General features: G+C 41.7%; 1 pseudogene; it reads right to left on the bottom strand.

Annotated features, from left to right (window-relative positions):
• Nucleotides 1–19028: 19028 nt before the first annotated feature.
• Nucleotides 19029–21417, bottom strand: LOC148009661 (ribonuclease TUDOR 1 pseudogene; annotated as a pseudogene).
• Between the last annotated feature and the right edge of the window lie 1225 nt (nt 21418–22642).

The raw sequence follows: 22642 nt of genomic DNA on the forward strand, positions 1-22642 counted from the left end.
GATATTAAAGCAATGTTGACAATATTTCCTATGTCAAGTTATACATTGCATAAAGGGAAATAACTAGCCATGTTGAAGTAGTTGTTAGTGGGATAGATACTATAGGAAGAAGTAAGATACAAAGTAGCCAAGGATTATTTCCTCATTGCAACACCCTTGACTAATCTCTTGAAGAAGAGCACTATGACCATATAGGTAATTGAACATCAAGAGAGCTTCGATAAGCTCAAGGAAGTAGTGACTATTACCCCAAGACTAAAACTCCTTGACTTCACCCAACCATTTGAAGTAATCAATGATGCAAGTGTGCTAGCAATCAGCAGAGTATTAGCACAAGAAGGGAGACTTATAGCCTATACTTCAAGGAAAATAAAGTCCTATTCGTCAAATAATGCTACTTATGACCTTGAGTTATAGTGATCCATGCCTCAAAACTATGTAGACACTATCTATTGGGAAGAGAGTTCACCTCAGTGGATAAATCATAAGAGTCTTAAGCAAAATCTCACCCAATCTTATCTAAACATGAGGCATGGAAGGTGGATAGAAACAATGTAAGAGTTCAAAATATGACTTTGCAAGATTTTGAAGTTAGAACTCAAATATTGCTAAAAGTAACATGGGAAAAAACTTCCATATATGTATATAGCAATGTGCACTTTGCACGTTTACCCAAGTAGCTTTATAATTATCCTCATAAGGTGCTAGATGAAAGCTTGACATGCCTCAAAAATCTTGAAATGGTGATGTGTTTGTGGAGGAAGAAAGAGGACTTGTGAATGGTTGTTAGAATATGCATACTATAGAGTCTAAACTTGGATTAAGATTTCTTTTTCGGAGCCAAGAATTACAAGCTAAAGTGGTAGGAAAATCTTCTACTCTTATTAATAAGAGGTTTTGGGTGTTTGCCACATGGCACACCCAAAGCAAGCAAGATATGCCACATGGCGCTCACCCACCCTCTCCCTTTCTTGCATGACAGTTAATTTAACCCCTCTTGATCTGCAGCTTGATTTTCTCCTCATTCTCAATATGTGGTTTTTTTGATCCTTCTCCTCATGATGAAATGATGGGGAGAGAAGGAAGATGAAGGTTACTCATTCTTTCTCTCAACTCTAATCTCTCTCACTTGTGGTGGCCAAGGTAGTGTGTGTAGTAGGTGAAAGGAAGGGGGCAAAGCTTCAATGGGATTACAATCAATCTCTCTCTCTCTCTCTCTCTCTCTCTCTCTCTCTCTCTCTCTCTCTCTCTCTCTCTCTCTCTCTCTCTCTCTCTCTCTCTCTATCTATCTATCTCTCTCTCTCTTTCTCTCATGAGTTGACGACTTGAAGGGGACAAAGAGACGTCACCTTAAGTTCTTCCTCCTCACCTTACTCCTTTAGTTCCAGCAAATCGGTTAGCGCTAGTAATGGCTAAATGCCATCACACAATTGGGCATGCATGGCATCTATGAGAGTGAGGGAAAATGAGGATTGAAGGTTCATAAATAGGTTAGTGGAGGAAGTAGAAATATCTACATGGGGTCGTATTATCAAGTGTAGGGTGAATATGCAAAAATGAATGAGGAAGGAGGAAACAATTGTGAGACCATTATATAGCCAACAACAGTTGAAGACTCGGTATGAGGAGAAGGGGATAGAGAAGGAAGGAGTTGGAGGCCGAGTTTAAGCAGTTGATACAAGAGGAGGAGAAGGAAGTAGGGACCTTGGGTTCAAGCCATACCTCATGATGGGGACTTTACTTCCTTCCTTCCTTCCTTCCTTCCTTCCTTCCTTCTTCCCTCCCTCCCTCCCTCCCTCCCTCCCTCCCTCCCTCCCTCCCTCCCTCCCTCCCCTCTCTCTCTCTCTCTCTCTCTCTCTCTCTCTCTCTCTCTCTCTAGATATAAGCCTTGGGAATCTCAATCGTCTCCTTCTTCTTTACTTTCTCCTTTTTATGGTTGCAAAGCACAAGGCCTAAGCCTTCTTTCTTCTTCTTCTTCTTCTTCTTCTTCTTCTTCTTCTTCTTCTTCTTCTCTCTCTCTCTCTCTCTCTCTCTCTCTCTCTCTCTCTCTCTCTCTCTCTTTAGATATAAGCCTTGGGAATCTCAATCGTCTCCTTCTTCTTTGCTTTCTCCTTTTTATGGTTGCAAAGCACAAGGCCTAAGCCTTCTTTCTTATTCTTCTTCTTCTTCTTCTTCTTCTCTCTCTCTCTCTCTCTCTCTCTCTCTCTCTCTCTCTCTCTCTCTCTCTCTCTCTCTCTCTCTCTCTCTCTCTCTCTCTCTCTCTCTTTGGCATCAAACCATGGCGAGTGATGAGCAAGCAACATTGGTGGTGCAAAATGTTAGTATTCTGGCGTCAAACCATGGTGAGCGATGAGCAAGCAATGTTGGTGGTGGCTAGCAATGTTGGCATCATTGCCACCCCGAGAGAGAGAGAGAGAGAGAGAGAGAGAGAGAGAGAGAGAGAGAGAGAGAGAGAGAGAGAGAGAGAGAGAGAATCAACAATATATACTAATAATATATTTTAATTAAAATAAAATATTTGAATTAATGTTCTATATATTCTATCTTCTTGTTTTTTCTTTCTTCTATATTTGTATCTTTATCTTCTACACACACACATTAAGCAAATGTCAGGGGCAAGTGCCATATGTCGAGCTTCCACCGTAGACCCCACACCCATTGAAAAAGGGCATGCTTGCCTAGCATGTTATATATATAATTATATATTATATGATAATTATACATTAATAATTACATACACAATACAATATACTAATATGTTATATGATATATATCATATAATAAATATAATATTTAATATAAATTCATATATGACTTTTCTGATAAATAATTACTATACATTATACATAGTTAATGTAATAAATATTAATGTTAATTGTGTATAGTGCGCACACGTATGCATGTATGCATGCATGCACTCGCGCTTGCGCGCACACACACACACACACACACACACACACACACACACACACACACACACACACACACACACACACACACACACACACACACACACACACACACACACACACACACACACACAAAACCTACCAATGAAAGGTTATGATTCTAATTGTAGTAAATGATGATGATGATGATGAGAAAGAAAGAAAGAAAGAAAGTTATATTAACGTCTTCTAAAGACCAAAACTGGCCTATGAGACAAACTGTGATACAACTGATGAGGTCCAGCTATCCAAAATAAAAGTGTTGAATGAAAAGCTAAAAAATGGAAACTGAAAATACGGTGCTGTGAGTGTGATAAGTGTCGTGTATGTGTATGTGCGTATGTAGCTCTAGTACTCCAGATAATGGCTACAAAAGGGAAACAAATGTCGGCTGTCATAGGGGAACAACTGTCGGCTGTGATAAAGTGGTGTGATGTGTATATGTAACAGATGTAGGGAGATATACTATCCTGGGATGTAGTAGCAGTCGTCGAAGTCGCTAATAGCAGGTGATCCCTCCTGGATGCAGGATGTGGTACATCGACGGTGGAGAAAGAGCAAACTGGAGATCTGAGATCCAATGTGTCGAGTGTCATCGGATCTCAGTCTGCTGTCAATGTAGATCAAGAATCCTCCGGATCTCCTGTCAGTGTGGCTGTGGGGTCCAAAACCCACGGATCCTCGTGCGGCGTCGGGTGTGCTGGTCCTCAGCCTGCTGTAGTGTGAGCCCGGAGGTCTGGCTGGAGGCTAGTACATTAGCTCTCACTCTGTCTGTCTGAAAGAACTGTGTAATAGTCGTCTGGGTGGGCCCCTCTCTGACTGGGACCCGCTGTGTGCTCTGCTCTCTGATGTGCCATGCCTCTCCCAGAAAATGGCCAAATGATCTCTGATCCATATCAGTCATACATCCCTGAAGTGAGCTGCTCAATGTGTATCTAGATCTCAACTCTGAGTATGCCGGGCATTTGAGAACAAAATGCTCCTCACTCTCCACCTCTGATCTGCAAAGGGGGCATATCCTCTCCTCTCGTGGGATGCCACTGGCTTTGCCACTCTCAATCATAAGCTGATGTGATGATACCCTGAGCTGTCCAATAAGAACTCTCAATCCATGTGGCATATAGATCTACATGTATCTTGGAATCTCTATGAATCCCTGCTCTGATATGCTCAAGAACTGTGTATAATAATGTGCCATCTTCGATGGCAGTGGCTGTGCAAGGCTGACCCATGTCCTCTGTATATAAATATGCCATATCTCCTGTCTGATGACTCTGTTCCTCTCAGAGAGAGAGAGGGTGTAAGAGGGAGCCTGAGTATCATATAGAAGAGGTGGGAGTCTATCAATGTCCAGCCCATGTCTGTCAAACCAAGCTCTAGTCTGTGCATACCATGATGTGGTATCCCCCGCTCGAGCCATCTCCTGAGATGCCATATATGCTCTGTATGCAATGCGATCTCTGTCCATATCTTGAAATCTGTGTAGGAAGCAGACTGTCTGAAATAATGCCTCGACTAGCATGGGCGATGTGGCAAGCTCTGCTCGCACAATGTCATGTGGGACTGAGGCCTTGCTGCGAATCAATCTAGATATCATGATCGCCTGAGGTCTCTCCATCAATGTCCATACATAATCGGCAAGGCCCGGCCCCCATATAGCTGCTCCATACATCAGTGCTGGAGTGACTAGAGTATCAAAGAGCCACCCCTTGGTGCGGGGCTCCTGGAAATGTGCCTGATGGCACTGTCGCTCCATAAGAGCCAATGCCGAGTATCCTCTTGTGAGGCGGTCACGAGCTACCTGTGTCATCGAGAAAATCCCTGAAGCTGCTGTAAAGGTGACTCCCAAATATACATATGATCCAGTGACCTCAATACTCCCTCCTGCTGAAAATACTCTGTCTGCGTATCTGAGCTGATGTATGGAATATAAGAACCTTGGTTTTACCAAGGTTCACTGTCATGCCTCTCTATATGCAAAAATCATCCAATGCTAATAAATGCTGCTGTAATCCCTGAGCTGAATCTAAGACCAACACAATGTCATCTGCATATAGTAAGATATGAACTGTGGCTCCACTGAGATCTATACCTCCACCGGCTCGTTGTTGAATAAACTCTGCTATCTCATCAATGTATATAGCCCAAATATAGTCAGAGAGAGAGAGAGAGAGAGAGAGAGAGAGAGAGAGAGAGAGAGAGAGAGAGAGAGAGAGAGAGAGAGAGAGAGAGAGAGAGAGAGAGAGAGAGAGAGAGAGAGAGAGAGAGAGAGAGAGAGAGAGAGAGAGAGAGAGAATATAAGATTGATTTTAGGTGAAATCTAATATATGTATGAGGAGATAGTAGAAATCTAATAATATATTGATAAGGCGAATTTTAGGTGAAGTTGTCTAATATATATATGAGGAGATAGTAGAAGTCTAATGTACATATAATACATATTGTAGGTGAAGTCTAATATGTTATAAGAGGTTATAAGAGAGTGAAAAGATCTAAAAAACTTTGGTTGTCACAAGTTTGATTGCTTAGGCATGGTTATAGTTGTGAGTCTTCTTAGCACTTAACTACACTTCAATAAATTCTCTTTTTATCTCTAAAAGATATGAGTTATCCAACCTTTTTTCAATCCTTAGAAAACCAAAAAATTGGGTGATTTTCATTCTTGAAATTCCTCCCCAAAGTATATCAAAGTTGGATATTTGTACGTGCACGTGCACGTGCACACACACACACACACACACACACACACTCACTCTCTCTCTCTCTCTCTCTCTCTCTCTTTGTGTGTGTCTCTCTTCGATTCAATATTTTCTTTCTTATATCTTGATATACTTTAGTATTTATAGTGATACAAAACATTGACTTAGTGCATAGGGAGAACCTATGTGCATTGTTGTAGCCTTCCAATGAATAAATTATTGGTCATTCATGGTTCAATGAGCCTCATACTAATCGTCCTTACACACTTCCTTAACCTTCAAAGAGTGTCACAAGTATTTGAGCACCCACATCCCAACTTTCCAATGACTCTCATCAGGTTTGAACCTGCTCAAAACACCAACAACAAAACTGATATCTGGTCTGGTGTAACAAAAGTAGATCAGACTGCTGACCAACCTCTTGTACCTCCAAATGTCTGCTAGTGGTGATGTATCCTCAACATATAACTTTGCATTCACCTCCATAGGTGTAGCTATCTCGTTGCACTCGATCATGTGAAATGCCTTCAAGATTTCCCACGCATACTTCTTCTGAGAGATGAAGATCTTTCCTGGCTCTTGCCAGACTTTAATTCCTAAACAATAGTGCAACAAGCTCAAGTCTGTCATTTCAAACTTAGAATTTAAAGCCTTTCGAGTTTGGTTGATCACATCTTCATAGTCACCTGTAATAAGAAGTTCGTCCACATATAGGACAATCACTATAGAATTTTCACTATCCCTATAAATATACAAGTTAGCATCTAAGGCACATCTTTTGAAGTTTAAGCTTTGGTACCATGCTCTTGGAGCTTGTTTCAACCCATACAATTCTTTCTTCAGCTTACACACTTTGTTCTTAGAATGGGGGGCCTCAAATCTTAGTGGCTGAGCCACATACACCTCCTCCTTGAGGTCACCATTTAAGAACACTGACTTAACATCCATTTGATAAGCTGGCCACTACTTGTTGGGCAGCCACTGCAAGTACTATGCGAATAGTGGTCATTCTGGCAGTTGGAGCAAATGACTCTTGAAAATCAAACCCTTCAACTTGTGAAAATCCCTGGGCAACTAGTCTAGCTTTGTACATTTCTATGGTATCATCAGCCTTGTACTTTACCTTCCAGATCCACTTGGTGCCAATAACCCTCCGCTTTGGTGGCTGATCCACTAGCTCCCAAGTGTCATTCTTCATTATGCTATCATACTTGACTTGCATAGGTACCTTCCATGCTAGATCTGCAAGTGCTTCTTTTAAGTCACTTGGCTCCTTTACTTCTCTCATAATCTCATCTATCAAGGCCATATTGACTTTGTGAGTAGAAGCCCTTCTTTGCTCCTCTATTCTTTAAGACCTCCTTGGTTCCGTCTGTCTTCTCCTCAACAAATGTAGGCATAGGGTTATTGTGATCATAAAGCAACTTCACCCAACACGGCAATGGCTTTTCCAATGGGGTGATGTCATGTTGGTGAAATTTTTCCTCATCATTTGAATTTCATGCTTCCTCCTTAAGGATAGGGACAACTCTCGAGATATGTTCATGGTGGACTACTTATTTGCTTGATGATAAAGTAGAAGAACTTGCCTTCTTCTCCTCCACTGTATGTGACTGCTCCTTGAACACCACATCACGGCTCGCGATGGTCTTGTTTGCCTCTTGGTCATATAATTTGTAAGCCTTCTAGTCATCACTATAACCCAAGAAGATACATTTTCTACTTTTTTGTTTTAACTTGCTTCTCTTCTCATCTGGAACATGTGCATAACATTCACATCCAAAAATTATGAAATGTGAGACGATAGATGGTTTCTTACTAGTGTAGGCCTCATAAGGTGTTTTTCCCTTGTTTGAGAGCCTTTGTGTAGTTCCGATTTAGAATGTAGACTGCAATGTTAATGGCATCAGCCCAAAAATGGTTAATTCCTTGCCCTTTAGCATACATCTTGCCATCTCCATAATGGTGTGATTCATGTGTTCCACAACACCGTTCTGCTGAGATGTGTGAGGTGTTGCCAATTGACACTTGATCCCTTTCCTCTTACAAAAGTCTTGAAAATCCTTTGAGTTCAACTCAACACCACCATTTGTTCTAAATTTCTTCACACTTTTCCATGTTTCATTCTCAATAAGTTTTAGCCACTATCCAACACCCATGAGTTAGTGGTGGATTCTTCTTGCGCGCTGAGGGGTACACTTCCTCAATGGTCACCATGAATCACTCCAACTCTACTTCGACCATATTGGCTGTCTCTTTTCCTTTACTTTTAAGGGTACCATTATTTTCACCTACCTTCTTGACACGATAATCTGTGATTGCATGTCATTTATTCTTGCAGTAGAAGCACTCTCCTTGAAACTTCATCTTACCACATTTCTTTTTTTTGTCACCATCATTTTTGGTGGAGAAACCACCTTTGCCTTTTGCATTGGCAGAGAATGCAACATCTCCATTGTTGCTTCCTTCCCGGGCTTTTAGCCTCAACTCCTCCTCCATCAATAATGCACAAAACTCCTCAAAAGTCAAAGCTTGAGGTCTCACACCTGAGTATTAAGGGAAGGTACTAGTCCATCAAGCTTTTGTAGACAAATCCGAAGACACCTCCTCAATAGCTCCTTGCTAGTCTTTTCTATCCCAACGCCAGCCATCTGGTCGCACAGATTCTTAATCCAAGTGATGAATGCTTCAAACGTCTCTCCTTCAGCAAACTTCTTCATTGCTAGTTGATTCTTCAACTTTTGAATTCTTGTTTGGTTTCACATTTCATACTGACTTCTCAATACATTCCAAGCCTCTAATGCTTTGGTTGTATGCTGAATCAAAGTCAAAACACTGTCAAAACAACTTGTAACTAAGGCACACAATGCATCTACATTCCTTTATTTCCCAGCTCGTAGAAGATCTACATTCGGAGGAATCATCACACTAGAATTTGATGGGTCAGGGGTAGGCTATGGTTCCAACACAGTCTCCAAAAGCTCGTAAGAATCAAGGATAGTTGTAATTTTGAACTTGCACAAGGCGTAGTTTGAACCATCTAACTTGCCTTCGCTAAAGGTTGGTGGACGAATCCTCAATGTTTGAATAGCCAGTATAGCAGCACCACCTCCTGCACCGCTTCTTGACGCGCAAGAACTGCTTTCGAAAGATGACATCGTTCCTCTTTGCTATTGAAGCCTTTGCCTCTTGCGCACTCTTCAATCCCTAGAGCCCCCTGGGCTCTGATACCATGTAAAAATTACACGGTGCAACAAACAACATCTAAGAAAGAGATAGAGAGTACACAACATATGAGAGGAGAATAACAAAAACAGTTCTTTAGCTCCAAACAACTTATAAAAAGATGGCTCTGTCTACCTGTGCACTTCCATTGTGAAGCTTAGATGGTGATCTAGACAGAAGATAGATGAAGAGCTTAAGGCTAGCTGAAACAACTTTGATTGGGTGAAAGATAGATGATAGATGGCTTGTGCAGCATATACTTGAAGCACGTGGTCCATACTTTGCATATTGATGAAGTTTGGCAGTATGGTCAACTCAAGGCATGGAACAATCTCACTGGCAAGCTTGCTGTGCTTTTTAAAAGGTAAGTGATCATGGAGGTGGCATCAATGATTCCAATTCTATGAGGCAATTATTACAATGGTGGTACAGGGAGATTAGAGATACGATACAAGGAAAAAGAAAATAAGTCCAAAATCTCTCAAGCAAAATTTATAAGTAGGGCAATATATGAAGTGAGAAAAACAAGATATGAAAACAACTTAGCTAGACAACACCACACAGAATGATTGGCAACCCAAGAGAGAGATGGTAAGAAATGAAGACCTAGATAAAGAAAATAATTTTGATGCATTTAGAGTCCATGAGAGAGCACATGTACTAAGGATGTAACACATCAATACTCCTATCTTTAACATGAGATATCTTGCAAATTTTGTTTAAAATTTTGAAGGTTTGTCACTATGTTTTTCAAAGTGGATTTCAAACTATTTTTTTTAATTATGGAAAGTCAATTTTAAAATCCTAAGACAAAGATATGAAAATTCCAAACCCTTGGAACATTCACTGGGCTAGAGAGAGAGGGGCATGAGGGGGGTGGTAGGAGACAGAGAGAGGCAGGGATGGGGTGGAGAAATAAAATGAAATGATAATTTTAAATTTCATTTACACCATAGTAAGTTTAAAAGTTTTGTATTTAAGTCAAGTCTCTCCTTTCATTTTTTCCCATTACTCTTCACTCTACCCTCCATCTTTCTATCCTTCATCCTCATAACCATGGCACGTTCCAAGCTTCCTATTAAGAAGGCGCCTGCAAGAGAAAGAGCTCAACACTCTTCCAAATCTAGTGAGAATATTGTGAGTGACAAAGGTCCCATGGTGGCCAACAATGGTGGCCCTACTGCAATTAATAATGGTGGCATTAATATGGCCAATAATGGTGGCCCTAGTGTGGTCAATAATGATGGTTCACCATTGTCCAGAAATGGTGGTCCACATGCTCCAGTTGCTCCACCTCCCACTACTGCTCCAATTGGTAATACACGTCCTCCAACACATAAGAAGCAAAGATGGAGACCACGCACAAATGCACTACATGAGATAAGGAAATTCTATAGAAGAGTGCCAACTTGATTATTCCTAAGGCACCATTCTCTAGGTTGGTGTGAGAAATACTGCAAGATCTGCAGTTAGGGTATCATCACAAGTTCTTTTCAAGGAACCAGGCAAGGAATGTGCGGTGATGGTCAAGCCAAGCCTTGCTTGCTCTCCAAGAAGTAGCTGAAAGTTACTTGATTGATCTAATGAGTGATTGTCAACTTTTAGCTATTCATGCCCAACATATCACTATTAAGCCCATAGATATGGTTCTTGTTCGTAGGATCCGCAACAACAACAAGAATGCATTTAATATTAATGACAACAATATGCTTTGAGAAGCTATCTTGTAATTGGATCTATGTTTTTAGCTCATGTTTGGTTGTAGATTGTAAGGAGCTTAGTTTTGGGTTATCTTTTTAGTAGACCTTCAAGTATTTGATAGCAGTGGCCTATAAAATGGAGCTAAATTTTGTTAGCTCTACTTGTACTTGGTGCAATGCATTATCTACCGTGTATTTTATGGTTTCCTAATGCCAAATCCGATATGTGATATTCTATTTTGACCATGACTTGCATTGTACATATTTTCAAATTTCCAATTTTGAAAGTAGTTTCGTTGAGGATAAATTCAATGCGCAAACACACGTAAGTGGATCAGTTGTACATGGGTCGGTGCACTATATCTTTACTGTATTTAGTGGTTTGGCAACACTATATCCTATATGCAATATTCCATTCGACCCATTGCTTATTTTTTGTGAATTTTAAAGTTTCTATTTAAAGTTTCACCTTATTTTACACATTTCACTTTTGAGTTTTGAGTTTTCTCTCCTAGAAGACATGGCATGCACCAAGCAAGTGTTGGGGGTAAAGGCGCCTTTGCCTAGCCGCCCGTGTATTACTACATTGATAGTACCTACCACTGCGCACTGCAGGTGGCAGGCGCTTGTCACCGTCACTTGATTCTTTATTCTTTCAGTGACAGTTTGAATAAAGAAAGGCCTAGTCACACATTGTGACTATTGGAGTTCCCATTTGTGTCTCTCTCTTCTTGCTCTTACTCTCCGCCATATCTCGCTTTCAAGCAAGCTTCAATCTTTCTCAACTTTCAACTGGTATCAGAGCTTTGGATTAGAGCGTAATCATGGAGCTTGGCCTGGCATTACTTCAACCCGGATTGAAGACCTAGAGCTTGAAGCTTCAATGCCAGCCATGGCTTCTTCCCCCAAGGTAAGATTTCATCTCTCACCTCTCCCTGGCCCTCATAGACTCTTTGCAGGTGTTCATTGGCTTCATTGGTCACCTTGTATGCTCCCATTTGCCCCCTTATCCTTAGCATAACAAGCAGGTTCCACAGTCAGCTCACGTTTTTTTTGTGCCTGTTTCAAAATCTGGCTCAATTTGGTATGCTCCGGACACAATGGTGATGTCAGATTTGCCAAAATTTGATCGCAGCATTTTCTGCAATAGATCTGAGTTGATTTACAGCAAGAAAATGTCATGCTCTTAGCTTATGTGATGCTCCTGAGGCTTTGTATTTGATGCCCATATACTTTGGGGATGTTTGCCCAATGTCTTGAGATGCTTTGGGACTTGGTTTGAGCTTCCATAGCTCGATTTATGCAGGGATTTACTACAGTACATTGTTTGGGCAGCAAGATTTTATCAGGGATGGCTTATGCATAATGCTCTTTGTTGACATTTGGATGTCCTGTTGGATGTATTGATGCTTGGTCACCATGGTTTATGCTCAGATATGCTATTTGAGAGCTATTGAACCTTGATTTGGATGCGGACACTTCGTTGTTGGTTGGGATTATGATACCTTGGTTGACAAGTTATTTTACCTCCAGTTTGGTTATGCCTATTGGTTTCGGGCTATATCTTTGGAAAATGCAATGAGATATTGACATTCGGGGTATGACATTGAGCTTGTCTTTGGTTCTGGATCTTCATTTGAGCTTGAGCTCGGCTTTGGAATGCATTTGATGCTCCGTCTTGGATGTACATATGGCAGGTCCTGACATGCTTGGCGTATGCCACTACTACATGCTAGTTACATTGTTTGGAGCCGATTGCTACTAGTGCCTTGTCTTGGCTTGCATCTGGCTTCCCGAAACTTACTTGGGATATTTCTTGGCTTGCTAGAGTTGTATTTGGGATATAGTTGATGTCTATGGATGCTTTACTTGGAGGCTACAGAGCCTATATGCTCATGATATCTGGTCTTGGATCTTTCGTCACCGGTGCTCTCATATGCCTTTCTTGAGCTTCTTGGCTTGATCCATACGGCTTTTGTGCCAATGGGAGAATTGTTGGATGTTTGACAGACATTGAACATGTGGTTTATCATATTGAGCTTTGAGTCTTCTGAGATTGGGATCTTCTTCACTTGGATGTTGCATGGTTGATATGCCGTGATCCGCATACATGTACTTGGGCTGATTTGGACTTCGCACTCCCTGAGCATACACCTCTTTGTGTCAGGTCTTGCCAGTGTTGTGTACACTTTGCCCTATTACATAGGGGATGTGTCGTATTACTGATGGATTCGTTTGACATGCTTGGGTGTTTGCTCGATGTTTGTATGACTATCATATACCGATTTATGCCTGCTTGATGCTGGTTATGCTTTGACTGTCAGTGGTTGACTTGGTGCACTGATTTTACCTACAGTTTGCTCTCATTGTATATGGCTATAATTTATTACAGCAAGCAATTATGTATGGAATGATGTGAATTTTCATGCTGAATCATCCTAATTTTATGTACTTCTGATGGTACTTGGAAACCAAAGGATTCATTGCTTTTCCTTTTTTGTCGACTCCTTTTCGGGGGGGGGGCTCGAGCCATCAGTGAGATGCCACTCTAGAAGAGCTAGAATTCTAACCTTGTGTCAGATACAGGTCAGGACAAAAACGAATAGAGAATCTTCATTTCATCGCCCAATGGACAGCATCATTAGCTATTAGTTCATGGTTATTTTGCCTTGGTTTTGGTGGTATTTTTGGCTGTTTACAGCAGAAAACAACAAGTAATTTTAAACTGTCTGCACTATTTTTGGACTGCATTATGGGTTCTTCTTCCACTAACAGTGCTATCTTCAACATCACTAAGCTTGATGGTACAAATTATGCCTATTGGAAGAGCCAATTTTGGCAGGTATTAGTGCAGAAGTTGCAGATTAAGCCACTAAGGATGCATGGCGAGCAGCCTAAAACTATGACTGATGATGAATGGGATAAGCTTGATGAGTTATGCAAGTCCACCATCATCTTGTATCTCACTGAACAGGTGCATTACAATGTGGTTGAGGTACCACAGAGTGCTTGGCAGCTTTGGGATAAAATTAAGAACCTCTATGACAAGAAAAGTCCAGCAAGTCAGATGTATTGACTGAAGCAGCTTATGGACCTACGCAATTCAGTTCGCTTGGGTGATGACATGTCACTTGATATCGTTGGCATTGGGGATGTACGACTGCAATTCTCTACTGGTAGTACTTTTTTGTTACAGGATGTACTTCATATACCTGTGCTTACACGCAGTCTTATGTCTGCAGGCAGCTTGATGATGCTGGGTTTCATGTTTCATTTGGGAATTCTACCTGGAAGATAACCCGTGGAAAACTTGTGCTTGCTAGAGGTGCCAAAGATGCAGTCTCTATCCTCTTGTAGTTGATGGGTCCTCTGTTGACCATGTTTTGTCGGTGGGTTCCATCCCACATGTATCTCTTTGGCATGCCCGTTTGGGCCATATATCCTTGAAGGGAATGAAAATGCTTTCTAGAATAAGAAGTCTGGTAGGACACGCATGAGTAATACCCTGGCATTGGTACATTCCGATGTCTGTGGGCCCATGCCCTATTAGTCTATGGGTGGTGCAAAGTATTTTGTGACGTTCATTGACGATTTTTCACGTAAATTCTGGGCTTACCCCATTAAGCTTAAGTTCAATGTCTTGGCTATATTTCAGAGATGGCTTGCATTTGTTGAAAACCAGACTGGGCATAGGCTGAAATGCCTTAGAACTGACAATGGGGGAGAATATGTGTCACATGCTTTTGAGCAACTATGTGATGAGAGGGGTATTAAGCGTCAATTGACCGCCCCTATACCCCACCCCAAAATGGTTTGGCTGAGCGGATGAATAGAACCATCCATGAGCATGTACGTAGTATGCTTAGCCATGCAGGCTTACCACAGAGCTTTTGGCCTGAGGCAGTCAGTACAGCTGTGCATGTCATAAATAGATCACCTTCTAGTGGTTTGGATTTCCAGGTTGCAGAGAAGGTATGGACTGGGAAACCTCCATCTTATGCGCATCTATGTGTCTTTGGATGTGAGGCATTCTGCCATGTGCCCAAAGACAAGCGTACCAAGTTGGATCTTAAGAGTGGGGATACATGCGAGATGGGTTACCATCTCTAGGATCTGCAAGCGTGGAAAGTCATTCGCATCCATGATGTAGTCTTCCATGAAGACAAGATGCATAGGAAGCCCGAGAAGGTGGTAGAGCTACGCATGGTTATATTCCAGGAGGAGCCACATGCTCCTGCATAGTCAGTTGGACAACCTACAGCAGTAGTTGGTACACATGGCCAGGGTGTTGGACCGGCCACAGAGCCTTCCGTGAGATGGTCTACTAGAGATAGATGTCCACATGATAGATTTGAGCCCTTGATACATTATGTCTTGGTTACATATGCAGGAGAGCCTCTCACCTATGATAAGGCTATGCGCAGGGGTGACAGTCACTCTTGGAAGAGGGCTATGCAGTCTGAGATAGAATCCTTGCACAAGAATATGACTTGGGATTTGGTTGCATTGTCTTAGGGCAAGAAGGCTTTGCCATGCAAATGGGTATACAAGCTGAAATGTACCCTTGGAAACCCCAAGTTGGCTTATAATACTAGACTTGTTGCTAAGGGTTTTAAACAGGAGCATGGAGTTGACTTTGATGAAGTCTTTTCTCATGTGGTCAAGATGACCACCCTACGCTTAGTTTTGTCCTTAATGCGCATCTTGACTTGGACATGTATCAGATGGATGTCAAGACTGCATTCTTGCATGGGGATTTGCATGATGAGATATACATGGAGCAGCCTAAGGGCTTTGCAGAACCTGGCAGGGAGCACCTAGTGTGCAAGTTGAAGAAAAGTCTTTATGTCTTGAAGCAGAAACCTAGGGAGTGGTATCATAAGTTTGATGCCTTTATGTAGTCACACGGCTACAACAAGAGTGCTACGGATCCGTGTTTTTACATGAAGAAGGCCCGTGATGGCTCTTTGCTTATTTTGGTACTTTATGTGGATGATATGTTGATAGCAGGGAAAGCTCATGATGAGGTGGATGCTCTTGAATCTTAGCTAAAGAAGAGCTTTGAGATGAAGGATTTGGGACAGGCCTCTCACATTCTTAGTATGCGCAGTAAGCCGACATGCATCAGGGAACTGCTCTACCTCTCATAGAGGGAGTACATTCATAAATTCCTTGAGTGTTTCCGCATGCAAGATGTAAAGCCTATTGGTTGTCCATTACCTTCTTATGTGAAGGTTTCACAGGCTGATTGTCCGCAGACAGATGAGCATAGGACTGAGATGGCCAATATCCCTTATGCATAAGCCGTGGGTAGTTTGATATATGCCATGATAGGCACTCGTCTAGATATTACCTTTGCAGTTGGTGTTGTGGGACGCTATATGGCTACACCTGGAAAAAAGTATCGGGATGCCATAAAGGGTATCATGAGATACCTGAAGGGCACAACAGATATGAGTATTTGCTATGGTAGCCAGGATACAGGAGTTGTGGGCTACATAAACTTCGATTATGTAGGGCATGCAGATAGTAGAAAGTCCACTTCCGGCTATGTCTTTACCTATGTTGGAGGTGCTGTTTCTTAGATGTCCAGGGTTTAGAAGTGTATGTCTCTCTCTACCACTGAGGTCGAGTATGTTGCGGCCATTGAGACTTGCAAGGATGCCATATGGTTGGGCCTTTTGGTTCATGACCTTGGGATTGATATTATCCCTACGTTGCATTCGGATTCTATGAGTGCTATTCAGCTAGAATTCAATTGGAATCCGGCCTTCCATGCGAAGATGAAACACATTGAGGTGAGGTATCACTTCATATATGGGGTCATGGAGGACAAGTATGTTGACCTTATCAAGATCTCCACTGACAAAAATCGTGCAGATCTGCTCACGAAAAGCCTCACTACTAAGCACTTTGCCTTTCTCAAGAGATTGATGGGCGTTGGATGAGATAATGTTTTTCCTCATCTTGTAGTACATGTGTACATTGTACTATCTTTTCTTTTCCTTTTCACTCCTCACTGGGGTAGATTCACCTTTAAGTGGGAGGTTGTTGGGGATAAAGGCACCTCTGCCTAGCCGCACGTGTATTATTACACTGACAGTGCGCCCGTCACCGTCACTTTTATTCTTTATTCTTTTAGTGACAGTTTGAATAAAGGAAGGCCCGGTCACACATTGTGACTGTTGGAGTTCCCATTTGTGTCTCTCTCTCTTCTTGCTCTTGCTCTTCACCATAGCTCACTTCCAAGCATGCTTCGATCCTTCTCACCTTTCAGCAACAAGCGGCCTAGAGACACCCCCCTAGAAATCCCATGCATAGGCCACCTCCCCCAGCTCCACCACCACACCAGCATCGCAAGCATCGATGGAGGCCAAGCACATTGGCTCTTCGCGAGATCCGCCATTACCAGAAGACCACACACCTTCTGATACCAAAGGCTCCATTCTAGAAGCTGGTGCATGAGATTATGGATGGTATACTGATTAAGAATAGTAGAGGCACTTTCTAGATGGATCTATAATAAAGGAGAGATATACGAGAGAATGAAAGAAGGGAGAGACTATAGAGAGAGGAGAGAGAAAAAGAGAAACAATATTAGAGAAGAAGAGAGAGAAATACTAGTAGAGGAGAGAGAAAGACAAGAAAAGAAAGAGAAAGAAAAGGGAAGCCATGAAAGCTAGAAGGAAGGGTAAAAGAGACTTGATTATTGACTGATGCCCTAATTGGATCTACCAACACCTTAAATTCCCCATCTACATAACTAGGTATTCCCATGCTAACCCATGTCCTATACCCATCTATCCCCACTCTTTTACATTCCATCCTGACCCCAAAGGTTTTTGCCCTCAAAAACAAAAAGAGGACTTATTGGTGTGACTCACAGTAGAAGGAGGGGTCACAAAGTACTACTCCGTTCAACATTACAAAGGAGAATATAGGTGTGGGAAAGTATAATCTCATGTGGAATTGGGGCATAAAAATTTGTATATGATGTATGCAACATGTGCAAGTTGATAGCATATGAGTTTGGCCACCGATTCTTGACAATTAGGGGTTGACAAACAGTGGACAACATGCTGTCCAAAATAGGTATGCTAGAGAAACTTGGTCATAGCTTCCTATGGGCAGCTCCGATTGAGGTGTATGACATGTCAAAATGAAGCTCATGAAGTGTACTTTCAGCCCATATAGGTGACACTTGACTTTCATTAATGTAGGGTAAAAATTGTTCTAAAATAGTGTGTTGTCTGCAAGTTGTTTGCAGTGCAGACTAGGGCAAATTTAGCTACTCCTCAATCCAAAATTGCAACCTTGAAGTAGGGGAAGAACTGCACAGGTCAAATGCTGATCGGGGTAGGTCTTTTCCAAGACCATTCCATTCCCTGGGATCAAATGGATAACCTACATAATAAGCATCAAGAGCACAAGGGTCATCCATACCAGCATGGGTCACTGTACTACCACTAGGGTCAAAAGGATAATTGTGATCCAATGCATCCATTGTATCATAGAAGTAATTCATGGTGTCATATTCAAGCACTGATGGTGGCACAAGATCCTCACTGACCCATACACTAGCATGCATTGACTTGTCCATAAACTCATTGGGAACTAGTGTGCCATGTAGAACTGGAGCATTCATTGCATCAACCCCTAGGCATTTCATGTCCATGAGTCTCACATGCGTGGCTACTACTAGCTGGCATTCAAAGCTAAGGGACTTGGCTAATGGGGCACTTGTTCGTGAAGCTGCAGTGAGATGCTCTCATCATGGCATCATTCCTCAGAAGCATCGCATTGCTCATAAGGATGCACATGCTGCCCATAGGAATGATCAAGGGGCTGATGATATCGAGCACTCTATTGCTGACAGTGATGTTTCTTCCCATGTGCATACTTGTATACATTTGCAGGATGCTGCCCATGTACATAAGGCTGTCTATAGTCATTAGATGCATGTTGCTCAAAATATTCTCAATCATCATATGCATGTTGACCACAAGTAGGTGCATGCAATTGCCTTTGAACATCAAACCCATGCCAGTGGTCATGGTACTCATAATGTTTGTGAGAATGCACATACTATTTTTCATAATCATGTTGAGTCACCCTTTTAATTGTAGCCATTTGAGCAATTTGAGTTGTAAGGGCTGCAAGTTTGTCATTGATTGCCTTGATTTGCATGTTGGTGAGACTGAGATTTTTGAGATCACTCAGCCCATCTTAGACATGATCTAACTGTGTTGCTCAATTAGTTGGTTGTGGCTCGTAGCTTAGAGAGCTTCTTGTCACTGTAGAGTAGCATTCAATGCATTCATTTGGGGATGCTAAGTTTGAGAAAAGGAATTGGAACTAGGAGCCACAACTGGTTTTTTTTGGCAGATACTATTGTCTCTTTGTTGGTGCATTTTATCCATCAATTCCTTATGTCTTTCTGCATCCCTTGCATCATGTCACCGTGAAGTGTGGAGCAAAGCTCTACATTCTTGGTCACTAATCTTTCTTTTATCATTGTCCCACTTGTTCCCTCTCTCTGTCTGAGCAAAGCCAGCCTCAAGCATAGTAGCATTCATAGATATGAACCTCTTATGTCGAGTAGTTGAATTGAGATATTCAACTACCTCTTGTCCATGGTCTTCTTCTAGTTTAGGTACTTTGATATAAGCAAGGCTACACAGTAACGCAATCCCTGGGGTGCCAGAGATAGATGGATCTAAAGGCCTTAATTTGGAAAATGAAACCAGTTCATGGTTCCCATAATCTATGTAAAAGACTTCATAGTCCTTTCATGATTGTTGGGGCAAATTTACAACCATCATCCGATCACACGAACCATCCACTGAAAACTGTGCCATAACAACATCACCCTATTTCGGTTGGAAATTCACTGGTGCAAGTGAGTTTTCATTCACTCTTAAGGCTTCCAACTACATGTGGATACTCGAGACACGTGCATCACTTGCTATCTGAGTATTAAACTTACCACCTCCAAGTACTTTTGTCACACGTACCTTGAGAACTTCTTGCTTAGATTTGTTAGCATTAGACAAGCTAGCAGTATTTGCTTCTTGTTGTCCTTCAACATAGTTTTCCAATACCTTTATCAGTCGTTGTTTAGCACTTTGCTTAGCCTAAACCAATAAGTGACCTTCTATAATTCTATAAGCTAAAAACTGAGGATGAAGCTTTGCTAGCCCAGCCTCCAGAAGCGAGATAGCCACATTTGTTTTGGACTCCCATAAGGTGCCTAGAAATGTGCCCGTTCTATCAACTGCCTCTACCTCAATCTCTAGATCCCTCTGTAGTATTTTGCACCTCATAAAAGCTATCACATCATCTGCATATGGTTCCCCACGGCCTGAGCATCTTACCCTAGACAAAGAGAATGCAATGGCTCAAGTTTCTTTTGGTGCAAATAGTTTGTAGCGGGTGCCCACTAAGCACATACTCCATTACAATAGAAAGCCTATTTGCTCTCTGAAGGAAGGGTAAAAGTTGCTTGGCTTTCTGTATCATAGCCTGAGCTTTGGGGTTTGCAATATGATCCCCTGGCCCAAAAGTTGGCAAAGTTAAATCATTCGTGTGCATTACTGGAGGTTCTTGAGCTGAGTGTACTCCTTTCTTTCCCTTCGTAGCCCTTGATTCAGCTACAAGTAAGGCATCATAGTAATTAGACCGGTCTTCAAAATCACGATGTGTGACAGCCATGGAAAGTCCTCTTCCTACCACCATTTCTGCAACATTGATGCCATCCAGTTATCCTTGAATGGGAATACTAGGAGCTATATCATCAGAGTCCCCCTTGACTAAGGATGCTAAAAATACAGTCCCAAAGGCCATCACTCGTGATTCAGCTGCAACCGGATTAGTGCTTGGTACAAGCCCATCTGCTGTAGTTACTTTGCGAGAATACTCCATGGCTACATTAACCTCCTGTCCTATGAGGCAATTTCGTAAAAATTCATTCGCCTCTCTGGCATAGGGAGCAGATTTCATCTGAAGCTTTGGATTTCCCATTTTGGAAGTACATATGCTTGACAAGTTCACTCTACGCTTAGCTACAGGACTACCAAAAGGAGCGGCATCATCCGCAACCACAATACAGTCTCCACTAAAAACCTCAATGACCTTTCCTTTGAAATTTTCATCACGAATAGCAGTAGAGTTATAATTTGTAGCAGCCAATCTTTGTGTTGGCGTCAGCTCCATAGAGTCTGACTCACTATTTGTAGGTTGCGCAGCAACATCATTAGAAGCTTGAGTTTCTATATTTAGACTACGCCTTCCCATAGATCGCGCTTGAATTCCTGCCACAAAAATCGGCACAAATTGGAAGTCTGGAACCAATTATACACAGACTGTGCTTCCATCTCTGACCTGCTCTACAATTGCAGGCAATGCTTTCCCCTTGCTTGAGTTGACCAGGCTCATGGCATCAAAGTTTGCTGAATCTTCAAGAGAAAAAGAACGGAAGCCTCTACTACACTAGGTGATTTATCCCATATTCCTCTACTACACTAGGTGATTTATCCCATATTCCAACCCCTTTCTGCTTTGCATGTTCCTCTTTGTGTGTTCCAAATCTGCCAAGTAAGGGCTAGCATCACTGTTCTGGCTTAATTGAGGGCAACAACCTTCACTGACAACTTCAACTGCCAAGTTCACTTGACCCATATACACACACCCAAATTATCTATTGATTGATGGCACAATGTAATCAAGCACATGCCTTCAAAAAAGAGCCTACGGTGGACAGAAGCAAGAACAAAGGACGAGGGTTTTGAGGGGAGGTCAATGTGCCCTTGCTACTCCTGACATCATGGCATCATCTTTCAAAGTCATTATGAAAAAATTCTTTAGTAGAGATTTTTGCTTTGAATGTCCTGAGCGTTCGATTATTGATAGCATCTCAAAGATCAAACATAAGCTCAGGTCGATCATCACACAACATAAAGATGCCCTTATCAGAACCCTTCAACCTTCAATGCTCCGATACCAACTGTAATGAAGGAGACCTAGGAGAGAGAATGAGAGAAGGGAGAGACTACCAAGAGGAGAGAGAAAGAGGAAGAAGACGAGAGAAGAAGAGAGAGAAAGACTGGCAGAGGAGAGAGAAAGACAGGAAAAGAGAGAGAAAGAGAAGGGAAACCATGAAAGCTAGAAGGAAGGGTAAAAGAGACTTGATTATTCATAATAACCGATGCCCTAATTAGATCTCCCAACACCTTAAATATCGTGTCAGTATAACTAGGTATTCCCATGCTAACCCATGTTCTACCCATCTATCCCCACTCTTTTACAATATCACACTTACAACAACCACATCGTTGGACTGTCCAGGCCCTCCTTGCACTACAAGAAGCTGCCAAAGCTTACCTCATCGACTTGTTTGGAGACTTGGTCTATGCAGCAGTGTATGCAAGGAGAGTCGTCGTCAACTAATAGGGATCTATGGATAGTGAGCTTCTTCAGGGGGCGATGGAAGGATAGTCCTCGTAGAGTTAAACAAAGATAGGCATTATGGGAGTTTTGAGGTCTCAAAAGTGCCTTGTAAGCAATCCTAGAGAGAGAAAATATTTTAGAAAATAAAAATACTTTTATATTTTAAAAAAATATATATTTGGTAAGTAAATATATAAAAAATATTAATAAGTCATTGTCGTGATATTCTTGTGATCACATTAAACCTAGAAATCTAGGCCACCACAAAGGTGACAAAGATTGTCATAATGAAGATCTTACTCATCCTCATTAAAGTGAAAACTAATATTCAATTTGAATTTGTTCAACATTTGATCACTTCCCTCTAGTCTCACTCCCTTCTTTCTTTCCCATCCTTACTAGTTTCTTTTTCATTTTCCTTCTTATTTCTAATTCACATAGTTTTTCAATCCAATCTTCTAAGCATATCCTTAGCTATGGATTAGTCATCCAATGCTCTATGTAGCTCTAGTAAAGACCTCTCTAATAGTGAGTATGAACCAATAAGGAAGAGAACAAAACCCATTTCTATTACAAAGTCTATGAAACATATAATCGCATTTGAAGGAAAGAAGAATCTTGATCT

This window comes from Lygodium microphyllum, chromosome 30 (assembly GCF_053477565.2).
Source record: "Lygodium microphyllum isolate KBCC chromosome 30, Lygodium_microphyllum_v1.1.10, whole genome shotgun sequence".
In the NCBI taxonomy this organism is placed as follows: Eukaryota; Viridiplantae; Streptophyta; class Polypodiopsida; order Schizaeales; family Lygodiaceae; genus Lygodium; species Lygodium microphyllum.